At 40.7% G+C, this 12,665-nt stretch overlaps 1 protein-coding gene across 1 annotated transcript in view; it reads left to right on the plus strand.

Annotated features, from left to right (window-relative positions):
* The window catches only part of LOC119522565 (putative serine/threonine-protein kinase PRKY), a 114,952-nt gene that overhangs the window by 21,424 nt on the left and 80,863 nt on the right, over positions 1-12,665 (plus strand). The gene's annotated exons all lie outside the window — the stretch shown is intronic.

The raw sequence follows: 12,665 nt of genomic DNA on the forward strand, positions 1-12,665 counted from the left end.
ATAATCTTTGTAATTTTGACTTCCAAATGCACATCTGTAGCTCACACCTCTTTATGTTTTAGGAGTCTGTTGAACTCAGCAGTTGCAACCACAAAACTCGTCTCATTTGGTTAATTCAGGACTTACCACTTATCTGACTATATAATCATTGCCGGTTTACACATCTGATATTTTGAGCTTCGTTGCAACAGGAAATGAGTCCATTTTGTTTTATCATTGTATCTCCAACACCTGGTGGGATCCTGGTATATTTTAGATATGTAATATTTGCTGAATAAATCAATGCATATGTGTATTATAATCAGCTTAATATTATAAATCATTATCTTGTTACAATTGCTCATCTACAGTAAAGCCTTTCCAACCTGCATATATTTCAGAAGCCTGATGCAAAATTTTTAAATTAATTTTCATTTACAAACACTCTAGCATGGTATGGAACAGTTTTTAATACAATTGTATTAAGCGGGAGTTTCTGCTTGATCACTGGAAGATGCATATCCAACTGTCCATCTTAATGTCCAGCAGGCCCTTGACATGGACACATCCTCCCGAACAACCAAGCAGTCTCCACGCCCCTCAACCAGGCTTTCTTTCTAAGTCAGCATCATCACCAACTGCTCAGATGCCGAAACCCTAAACTGCAACCATTCTCCATCCCTCTGTGTCCCTCCTCCATCCAGTTGATAGCCATGCCCATTTCGCTTTTTACTCCCAACTACGTCCAAGCACCATCTTTCCCCACTGCCCCCAGCTTATCACCCTCACGTCTGGCCTGATTCTCAACATGGTCCATTGTGCTCTCTCCATGCTTGCCTCCTTCCAGTAACTTTCCCCTCCACACAGCAGGGAAACCTTTAAAACAAAGCAAAGCGTACAAACACAGAGCAATGCTGACAGCCTCCCACATCTGTTACTGCCTGGAGGGTGAAGAATTCACTCCAAAGCTTTCTCCATCCCTCCTCTCTCTGGTTCTGCTTTTCCAGTTTTCCCTCCAGGCCCCTGAGTCCTTTTTCTCCCTGTGTCCCTGGCCTTTCACCTCTGTTAAATTTCTGCCCCAGCAGCCTCACTCTGTACCTGCCCAGGAGCTGCTGGCTGTCCATCCGGCGCAGCCTGCCCTCTGGACTCACTCGTCCACTTTTCATTTGAAATTTTACTTCCTGAGCCCTACACTGAGGGCAAATTCCATCCTCTGTGCCCCTACACCCTGTGCCAACCTGATTCTGAAGTCATCAAGCTAAATCAACTCATTGAACCCGAATGAACTCATCAGAGTTATGATAATTATTACAATTAGAGATCACTGTCCGGTGTTCTGACCTCACCATAATAGGGCAGGAAGCAAAACTGTCTTATCATTGCTTTCCCAACCTAACATCAAGTACAGCCTCTGGCATGCAGCAAAATACCATTATTGGTTGAAAGAACACATACCTGCCTTATATCGAATTGATTATTATTATTTTTTTTATTAAATTCAGTTTTATTGAAATACATTCACACACCATACAATCATCCATGGTATACAATCCACTGTCCACAGTATGATAACATAGTTATGCGTTCATCACCACAATCTGTCTCTGAACATTTTCCTTACATCAGAAAGAACCAGAACAAGAATAAAAAAATAAAAGTGAAAAAAGAACACCCAAATCATCCCCCCATCCCACCCCCATTTGTCCTTTAGTTTTTATCCCCATTCCTCCACTCATCCATACACTAGATAAAGGGGGTGTGATCCACAAGGTCTTCACAATCACACTGTCACCCCTTGTAACGAATTGATTATTTTTTAAGAGGGCTAAAGCTGTCTTCATAACTTGAAGTGCAGGAAACCATTTAATTGCCCCAAACCAAGTTTCTAAACATGTCTAGATTTGCAGTTGATAACTTTGTTTTACAGAAGCATTGAGTGTGAAGTGGGTAGTGGAAAATCTAAAGCCGCGTTATCCAAAGTGGTAGGTTATAGCCTCATGAAATAAAATGAAATGATTCAGTCCGCCAGTGTCACCAGCCACATTTCAGCTACTCGGGACCCAGGGGTAGCTTGTGGCAGATGTATTAGCTGCACACAGAACATTTCTATCATCACAGAAAGTTCTAGTGGACAGTGTGTATGTAAAGTCATTGGTTCTCGGCCGGGGTGATTTTGCATCACAGAGAACCTGGCCATGTCTGGAGTCATTTTTGGTTCGTCACAACTGGGATGAAGTTCTCCAGGCATCTAGCAGTGGAGACTGGGGATACTGATCAACCTCCTAGTAAGCATGGGGTTGCCCCCACTCCAGAGAATTTTCCAGCCCCAAATATCAATAACTCTGTGGTTGAGAAACCCTTCTCTAAAAAGTAATATGATTTTGCAATTTTGGAGGAGCTGTTGTGGCATGACATAATTACACAAATGGATGGGAGTTTCGGAATTGTCTTTAACCAGCTGGCTTATATTGTGAATGTTTGAGGAACAACCTTTGTTTTGTTTTCTTTTGTTTTTCGGGGGAAGACTCATCCAGGTATCATCCAAAGCTAGAGGTATCATGCTTGTGTGATTATCAAAGCGGAGCCAGAAATTCCAAGCATTTCTCTTGCTTAACATTTGTTAGTGTTGCGGAGGAGGGAGGAGAGAATTCCTTCTATTTCCCTTTTTCTTTTTGAATATTCTTATGTGAAAGTCTAATTTAATGCACTGTAAATAGACCAATTGTGGTCCTAAAAGTGTTATTTTTATGTTTTAAAAGACAACGTAGAATGCCGTTTGACTCATGTTTAATGTTGTATATTGTGTGATTCAAAATTTTAAAGGGGTTATTTGCTAAAGAAAAAAAAAGCATTGTAGATCAATGAACTCATAAAACTCACCTCCTCTACCACTGCTGAATTCAGTCCAATTTATTCAGCTTATTTTTGAAGTAAAGATTCCAAGTTGAGAAAAAAAAATCTTAAGATTATCTAATAGGCGCATGAACTGATTTTTTAAACATTGTCATCGTTGGGATATTATTGTGCTAAATGAGCATGTGTTGGACAGAGTTGTTCTGGGTTGAACACTTTTTTGTAGGGCGGGCTGCACTCACTGTGTTTTCCTTGGTCATCGTTGGAGGCTCTAAGGAGTTTTTCTCCGTCAGCATCGACAATGGTTCAAAGTGGGGGGGGGGGTGCGGCTGCCCTCTAAGTGGTATCCAAGTCCTGGGGAGACTTCTGATCAGAACTTGCTTCCCTGACATTGTGAGAAGTCTCAAGACAGGGGCCCATGTGATCCTCTTAACTGCTCTCCGTGGTTTAAAGTTTTAAGGACCTCCACCACCCGAGAGTGGAGATCTTTAAGTCATTCCAGGCTCTGTGTGCAAGCTCTCCAGGGGCTTCAAAAGGTCTGAAGTGTTAGCTCTTCTCTCCATGTTTGAGACCCCATTTGTCTGTGGAACTGGTGCTTTCGGGAGTGGTTTGGACTGCCCCAAAGCCATCTAGGCTACTAAGAAATGAAAATGGAAATTGTAGGTCATTGCCAGGTGGATGTCTTGGCATCTGGAACTTCTGTTTCTTACTTGGGGAAAAAGCCTTAGAAAACAATTTTTCTGTTTTAAATATTGCTCATTACTTTTCTTAGCTGGTATGAGAGGCATCTGAACTGAGTGGTGCTTTGTTTTTTCCAGGTGTGGTTTATTGCATGCTGTGCAATCAATTCATGTTTTCAGAGGCAGATTTCTTTATTTTTATTTTTATTTTTTTGTGTGTGTGGTAAAGTAGGATTTTGTATTTGGCTTTGCCTTTGGGGTGAGGTGGGGTGGGGATCTGAATATAAACATGATCCAAATCAAACTTAATATGCGTGTTTATGCTTTTGAGAGGCACGTCAGCTCCTCTTTGTTTACATATAAATGCTTTCATTGTGCTAAGTTACACAGAAGGATGAATATTGTATGATTCCAGTTACATGAAATATCTAGAATGAGCAAATTTATAGAGACAGAAGTAGATTAGAGGTTACGGGGCTGGGAAATGGGATGTGACTGCTAAATGGTCAACTTTTGGGGTTGCTTTCTGGGTGGGTTGATGACAATATCTTGGTAGTGGTTGGTGGTGATGGTGGAACAACATTGTAAATCTAATTAATGCCAATGAATTGTACACTTAACAGTATATATGCCTTCAATGAAAAAAAATTAAAGAAAAGCCATATATAAAAAAAGCTTTCTTCTAATTGCAGCCGTTGTTAGTTTAACCCTTACCCTTACATTCTGCCCTCCAAGCCTTCTTTAGTTCCTACAGGGAATTATTACTTACTTTTTCCTGATCCCTCTCTCAGTTTTGTCTGCAACGTCTAAAGGGTGAGAGTGTTGATTGGCCATTTAACATTGCAGAAATGCGGTGTTTTGTGGGTCTGACGTTTGATTATAGGTTTCTTACAAGCTGAGAGAATTGAGCTTTGGTAGTTAGTTCCATGTTTCCAAGGGAAAAGATCGCAGAGTGTCTATGTATGGGGAATCTCCATGCAAAGGGTAGCTGGCAAGAGGCATAGCTTTGTCACGCCCATTTTCCCCGGGAGCTTGTGGTTCCACTGGCGAGAGCTTACAGTCCATGTCTCGTGTTCATCTTGGTTTTTACCAGCAGCCAGGCAGTGTGAAGGAGCCCTGGCAAGAAGCACTTGCCTAAACACTTTATAGAGACGACTCAAAGGGCACCTTTGGAAGTCGTTATAGAAAACCATAGGAGATGCCCATTTTCCTGCTGTTGAAGAAAACTGAAATTCTACTAAATATGCCAGTGGATTGAATATGTGGTGAAAAAAGCAAGTAAACAGCAGCTTTTAAATATTGGAAAGACTTCAAGGAAAGCCTGCAGAAAGCAAGGAGTTACAGCAGCTGGCCAGAGGGGGACATTCATTTCTTTTTTTTTTATTTTTATTTTTTATTAAATTCAGTTTTATTGAGATATATTCACATGCTACACAGTCATCCATGGTGTACAATCGACTGTTCACAGTACCATCATATAGTTGTGCGTTCATCACCCCAATCTAGTTTTGAACATTTTCCTTATACCAGAAACATTCATTTCTTTTTTTTTTTTGTATTCACTTTTTTTTTATTATTTTTTTTAATCTTCATTTTATTGAGATATATTCACTTACCACGCAGTCATACAAAACAAATCGTACATTCGATTGTTCACAGTACCATTACATAGTTGTACATTCATCACCTAAATCAATCCCTGACACCTTCATTAGCACACACACAAAAATAACAAGAATAATAATTAAAGTGAAAAAGAGCAATTGAAGTAAAAAAGAACACTGGGTACCTTTGTCTGTTTATTTGTTTCCTTCCCCTATTTTTCTACTCATCCATCCATAAACTAGACAAAGTGGAGTGTGGTCCTTATGGCTTTCCCAATCCCATTGTCACCCCTCATAAGCTACATTTTTATACAATTGTCTTCGAGATTCATGGGCTCTGGGTTGTAGTTTGATAGTTTCAGGTATCCACCACCAGCTACCCCAATTCTTTAGAACCTAAAAAGGGTTGTCTAAATTGTGCGTGAGAGTGTCCACCAGAGTGACCTCTCGGCTCCTTTTGGAATCTCTCTGCCACTGAAGCTTATTTCATTTCCTTTCACATCCCCCTTTTGGTCAAGAAGATGTTCTCCGTCCCACGATGCCGGGTCTACATTCCTCCCCGGGAGTCATATTCCACGTTGCCAGGGAGATTCACTCCCCTGGGTGTCTGATCCCACGTAGGGGGGAGGGCAGTGATTTCACCTTTCAAGTTGGCTTAGCCAGAGAGAGAGGGCCACATCTGAGCAACAAAGAGGCATTCGGGAGGAGGCTCTTAGGTACAACCATAGGGAGGCCTAGCCTCTCCTTTGCAGCAACCGTCTTCCCAAGGGTAAAACCTACGGTAGAGGGCTCAACCCATCAAACCACCAGTCCCCTATGTCTGTGGTCATGTTAGCAACCATTGAGGTGGGGTAGGCCAATACCCCTGCATTCTCCACAGTCATTTCTTTTTATGTTGGGTCAGGGATGGCTGCTGGGTGGGGAGGGGAGGTAAAAGGCAGGTGACCTGGTTTGCTCTCATCTCCCTATCCACTGGATCTCCAGGTGAAACAGACTGAAAAGATTTAGATACAGATTTAGGAGGAAGAAGGCCTTATCTACAGAATGCCTTTAGCAAAATGTTGATCTGTGGCTTTATAGGACATGTAGGAGGGCTCCTTGGAGAACATCACATACATTTTGCATTTCTCTAGGGCATAAAATGGAGATGATTTTTTTTTTCTTTTAAATTCAGTTTTTTTTAAATTCAGTTTTACTGAGATATATTCACATACCATACAATCATCCATGGTGTACAATCAGCTGTTCGCAGTAGCATCATATAGTTGTGCATTTATCACCCCAATCTATTTTTTGAACATTTTCCTTATACGAGAAAGAATCAGAATAAGAATAAAAAATAAAAGTAAAAAAGAACACTCAAATCATTCCCCCATCCCACCCTATTTTTCATTTAGTTTTTTATCCCCATTTTTTCTACTCATTCTTACACTGGATAAAGGGAGTGTGATCCACAAGGTTTTCACAATCACACTGTCACCGCTTGTAAGCTACATTGTTATACAATCGTCTTCAAGAGTCAAGACTATTGGGTTGCAGTTTGATAGTTTTAGGTATTTACTTCTAGCTATTCCAAAATACTAAAACCTAAAAAGGGATATCTATATAGTGTGTAAGAGTGCCCACCAGAGTGACCTTTCAACTCCATTTGGAATCTCTCTGCCACTGTAGCTTATTTCGTTTCCTTTCACATCCCCCTTTTGGTCAAGAAGATGTTCTTCATCCCATGATGCTGGGTCTACATTCCTACCCGGGAGTCATATTCCACGTTGCCAGGGAGATTCACTCCCCTGGGTGTCTGATCCCACGTAGGGGGGAGGGCAGTGATTTCTTCTGCAGAGTTGGCTTAGTTAGAGAGAGAGGGCCACATCTGAGCAACAACGAAGCACCCAGGGAGAGACTCTTAGGCACAATTATAAGCAGGTTTAGCCTCTAAAATGGGGATAATTTAAAAAAATAACTTTTCATGTTGAAATAATATAAGACTCACAAGAAGTTGCAAAAATAGCTGAGAGAGGAGAGGTCCACGAACCTTCTCCCAGCTTTCCCCATGATAGTCTTTGTGGAAATAGGCTTTGAGATAATTCTGTTAGCACAGGGACAGACCTTGTGTGACTCACAGTGGAGATCACCCAAATGCTCTCTGCTGGGTGAGGAATTCCCCCAAACTTCTGCTGTTATACTGGGCCAGAGGTGCTTGCCCAATGGGGGAGGACAGGATCTGGGAAGCTAGTGTTCCAGAACTTTCTCTGCTTCTGAGTGTCTTCATTGCCTGTGTCGTTGAGAGAATTAGTAGAGCTTGCTGTGGGGCACCATCTTTGATGCTTGCGTGTGATTGGACCATCTGATTGGACCGTGCAACTTGCTGTAATAGCTCGGCATTTCGCATCCATGATTTGGGGGGCACATTGGGAATGCAGAAGCAAAGCATGTCTGTAGCTCAGCTCTAACATCCCTTCATTCTTTCTTCTGAGTTGCACTGCTCCTCTACAGGTGCTCAATCTCTGAGGGCTCCTGTAGTTTTCCTCCTTTACTAAAGGACCTTTAAATCTACTGCTTTGGGCAAGAGGCCATGCCAGCACTACTTTTTACACATGTTCATTTGTGGATTGTTCAGTCACTCATTCATCCAACTCAGAAATTACAGAGATTCTTCAAACATCACCCCAGGTCTAAAGAAACCACTGCCACAAGTTTCATTATTCAATTCTGACATACCCAAAAAACTTAAATCCAATATTCTCCTCCACTTACGTCCATTTATTTTTTTTACTTTGGGGCTAGTAAAAACAAAATAAAACTGGAGCTCCCCCTGCCCCATACACACACTTCCCTTACCTAGTGCAATAATGATTTACACCAACATCATTAAATGTTTTCTTTGTCTTCAGTGCCTTTAAGCTGATAAGCTAAAAATTGCAGGCTGCAGGTTTTGTCCACCTCGACACAGCTTTTACCAGTTTGGTTGTGTAATCTGATGGTGACACTGAGGAACCTCTCACATCTTCCAGGGCAGCGTCACAACGGGCTGTGGTGCCTAGGTAAACTTTCGAGTTCTGTGTGTTTATAACTCATGCAGTTTACAGAGAGCTTAGAAGAAGGAGCAGGCAGAGATGCAAGATGTTCTAGTTTGCTAATGCTGCTGGGATGCAAAACACCAGAAATGGATTGGCTTTTATAAAGGGGGCTTATTTGGTTACACAGTTACAGTCTTAAGGCCATAAAGTGTCCAAGGTAAGTCATCAACAATTGGGTACCTTCACTGGAGAATGGCCAGTGGTGTCTGGAAAACCTCTGTTAGCTGGGAAGGCACATGGCTGGTGTCTGCTTGCTCCCAGGTTGTGTTTCAAAATGGTGTTTTCCAAAATGTTGCTCTTGGGGCATTTTGTCCTCTCTTAGCTTCTCCAGAGCAAGAGTCTGCTTTCAACAGCCGTCTTCAAACTGTCTCTCATCTGCAGCTACTCTCTCAGCTCCTGTGCATTCTTCAAAGTGTCCCTCTTGGCTGTAGCAAGCTCGCTCCTTCTGTCTGAGCTTATATAGTGCTCCAGTAAACTAATCAAGGCCCATGCTGAATGGGCGGGGGCACACCTCCATGAAAATTATCCAGTGAAAGATCTCGCCCACATATGAGTGATCACATCTCCATGGAAACACTCAATCAAAGAATTACAATCTAATCAACGCCAATAGGTCTGCCCACACAAGACTTTTTCATCAAAAATACTGGCGTTTAGGGGGACATAATACATTCAAACTGGCACACAAGACATATCTATTGTCATACCTGTGTTGTGTTTAAAGGAGGCATAAAAAACCTTCAGTGTGAGGGTTGAGTACAACTGCTTAAAACACAAAATATTATCCAGTAAATACAATATAGCAACCAATTCATTCCTTATTATGGGCAATAGAGAATGGCAGTTGATGAGGAAGTTACCAAGGAGAGGAATATTCAACATCAAGGGGTACAGTCTTTATTTTGTTATTAGAATTTTAGGGTGTGGCAGGACTTTTATAAATTTCATAATAAAATTGCAGTCTTATTGGAAAGATGAGCTATCTGAGGCCAAAAGGGGTTAATTTGCTTGCCCAAACTCAAAGATCTAATTGGAGACAAAGCTTGATTGAGATGTGCCAGTGTTTCTAATTCCCAATGGTATGGGAATTTGCTCAATGGAAAACATTGATAACTACATAAAAACACCTAAACTATATCAGTTCACCCTCTTTGACACCTGCTCTCTACATTTTCTCTCTTTAACTTGGTTCCTCATAATTTTATTAATATGATACTGCTTTACTCTAACAAAATTCTGTTTTTACCTCCAACTTCTCTTTTTATAAGAACACATTTTAAATATGGGTTACCAATCATCATTTGCTTCACTTCTTCTAAACAGTTTCTTTTCTTCATCATCATTTGCTTCTTCACTTCTTCTACAACAGTTTCTTTTCTTCACTTTGTGGATCACTTTCTACTTCTGCTTTAATAAACATCATTGTTGGAAACTTCCGTTAAAAGTCTAGATTACTTGTCTCGCTTCCCTTCCCCATTAAGCTAGTGGATTTGTTCACTTTTTTACAGTGTGGACATTCTAATTTATAGGAAATGCTAAACAAATTTATTGCTTATGTCTAAGTTTGTTTTTCTTTTCATGTTACCATGTGCTATACATGGCATGCCAAACTTCGTCAAAGAGAGAAGGAAATCCATTGTGGTGTGGTGGTCGCAGAGGTTTTTTCCTTCCCAAATCATCTTCAAAATTCTCATTCCTCTTTTCTGATTGGTTTCCATTATTCCAGGACTTACTGCCCTATTAATTGACCATTTTCCCCACCTTCTTCCTTAGAAAGACCTTTCTTCTGCTTTATTACTTTGGCAGACATAAAAGGTGGCCCCCATTGAGCAAGCTTCACCCAGTTTTTCCCATTTTTCTGCTCCTTGCTTTTTTTTTTTTTTTTTTCCCTGACCTTAGATAAACTTTACTTGGATCTTTGACCTTATATTTGGGGTAGGCCTTTGGAGGAGTAGTCAAGTTAAGAGATCATGGGATGCTTTGACTGGACATTTACTTTGTAGAGCCCAAGACTTCTCTAGATGAATCTTCCATGGGTATATATATGTGTTGGGTGAGGAGGCAGCTTTGTCCACGTAAAGGAAGGAGGAGAGGAAAACATTGTAAAGATCATAGGATCCACTAGATGTGCCAGGTACATACTCTGAAACCCTATTTTTGTATGAGCTTTTCAGCATAAATTCTTAGAGAGGATGGAGCTTTGGGGTTTGTCACCCAGCACCCCTAAGATGCTGTTTGATTTATTGAAGGATATGGTGCTGTTTTGGAAAGCCAGAATACATCTACCTGTGTGGCTTAAATTTTCCGTGTAGAAAACAGCATTTCCAAGTTAATTCATTTACACAAGGGCTGGGTTTGAGCTCTTTTAACTGTGCTAATAGTAATTTAGCTTGCTCTCAGTTCTCTCCACTAATGGAAGGAAACAGGGATGCAGATTTTGTCATAAGCACAATGTGTTCCATTTGATCCATTAGATGGCTTCTTACAGATATACAAGAATAATTCAATTTTTGCATTGTAGAGCCACATTACTTGGGATTGAAGGATGGAAATTATGAGATAAAAGCCACTGGATTTAAATATCTGCAAGTCATTATGCACAATTAAGCCCCAAATTTGCAGGAGTGCTGGGAACTTAGTAATCACAATCAATTAAATTTTAATGTAATATTAAAAAAATCAAAATGAATGCAAAAAACCCAACATTTTAAAAAACTAATGGTGGCAAAATAGTTATAACAAAATTTGCCATTTTAACCATTTTTAAGTGTACATTTCAGTGGTGTTAATTATACCCCCAATATTATACAACCATCACCACTATCTATTTCCAAAACCTTTTCAGTCACCACCAAAAGAAAATCTGTACCCATTAAGGATTATCACCACATTTCCTCTCCTTTTAGCCACTGGTAACTTCTAATCTACTGTCTTTATGCATATGATTATTCTAGATATTTCTTACAGGTGCAGTCATATAATAGATGCCCTTTTGTGTCTGCCTAATATCTCTTAGCAAATTGTTTTCTAGGTTCATCCATGTTGTAGCACATATCAGATTATCAATGCTTTTAATGGGTGAATAATAATACATCATATATATAGTCAATGTTTTGTTTTTCTGTTCATCTGTCGATGGTCACTTGGGGTTTCCTATTTTGACTATTGTGAAAAATGCTGCTTTGAACATTGGTGTTTGTGTAATCTGAGTCCCTTGTTTTCAATTCCTTGGGCTGTATACCTGGGAATGGATTTGCTGGGCCATGTGACAACTCTTACGTATAGCTTTTTGAGTTGCTGCTGTGCTGATTTCCATGACAGCTGCACCATTTTTTATTTTTTTAAATTAAATTCAATTTTATTGAGATATGTTCAAATACCATACAGTCATCTGTGGTGTACAATCAACTGTTCACAGTGCCATCATATAGTTGTACATTCAACACCACAATCTATTTTTAACATTTTCCTTATACCAGAAAGAATCAGAATCAGAATAAAAAATAAAAGTAAAAAAGAACACCCAAATCATCCCCTGCCATCCCACCCTATTTTTCATTCAGTTTTTGTCCCCATTTTTCTACTCATCCATCCACACACTAGATAAAGGGGGTGCGATCCACAAGGTTTTCACAATCACACTGTCACCCCTTGTAATCTACATTGTTATACAATCGTCTTCAATAGTCAAGGCTACTGGGTTGGAGTTTGGTAGTTTCCGGTGTTTACTTCTAGCTATTTCAATACATTAAAACCTAAGAGGTGTTATCTATATAGTGCGTAAGAGTGCCCACCAGAGTGACCTCTCGACTCCATTTGAAATCTCTCAGCCACTGAAGCTTTATTTCATTTCATTTTGCATCCCCCTTTTGGTCAAGAAGATGTTCTCAATCCCATGATGCCGGGTCCAGATTCATCCCCAGGAGTCATATCCTGCATTGCCAGGGAGATTTACATCCCTGGGAGTCGGGTCCCACGTAGGGGGGAGGGCAGTGAGTTCACCCGCCAAGTTGGCTTAGCTAGAGAGAGAAGCCACATGTGAGCAACAAAGAGGCAATCAGGGGGAGACTTTTAGGTGAATTATAGTAGGCTCTGCCTCCATGGAGTGTTTTAAGGGTGACAAATGGCATAGTCCAGCCTGCATTTTAGAAAAATGGTGAGAGAAGTGTGATGGGAGGAGGGTGTGGTTTAGATAGCTTTGTGGCCTGAGACTGGAGAATATGCCCAAAGTCAAAGCCAGCATCTCAGGGATTACAAAAGTGGGGAGCCTACAGCAGGTATGGCTCAGATTTGGCATCGGATGGGAATATTGGGGTGCAGTTGACGATGTGTCAGGTGGTCACCACTCTGCATGAAGCGTAGAAGATACAGGGAGCAGGAGGAAGTCAGTGTAGAAGGTGTGCTGGGATTGACTCCCAGAAAATACAAAACAGGGTGTGACTTTCTTTTGTATTTGTTGGGATTGTCATTTT

The sequence above is a fragment of the Choloepus didactylus genome, chromosome X, assembly GCF_015220235.1.
Source record: "Choloepus didactylus isolate mChoDid1 chromosome X, mChoDid1.pri, whole genome shotgun sequence".
Taxonomy (NCBI): Eukaryota; Metazoa; Chordata; class Mammalia; order Pilosa; family Megalonychidae; genus Choloepus; species Choloepus didactylus.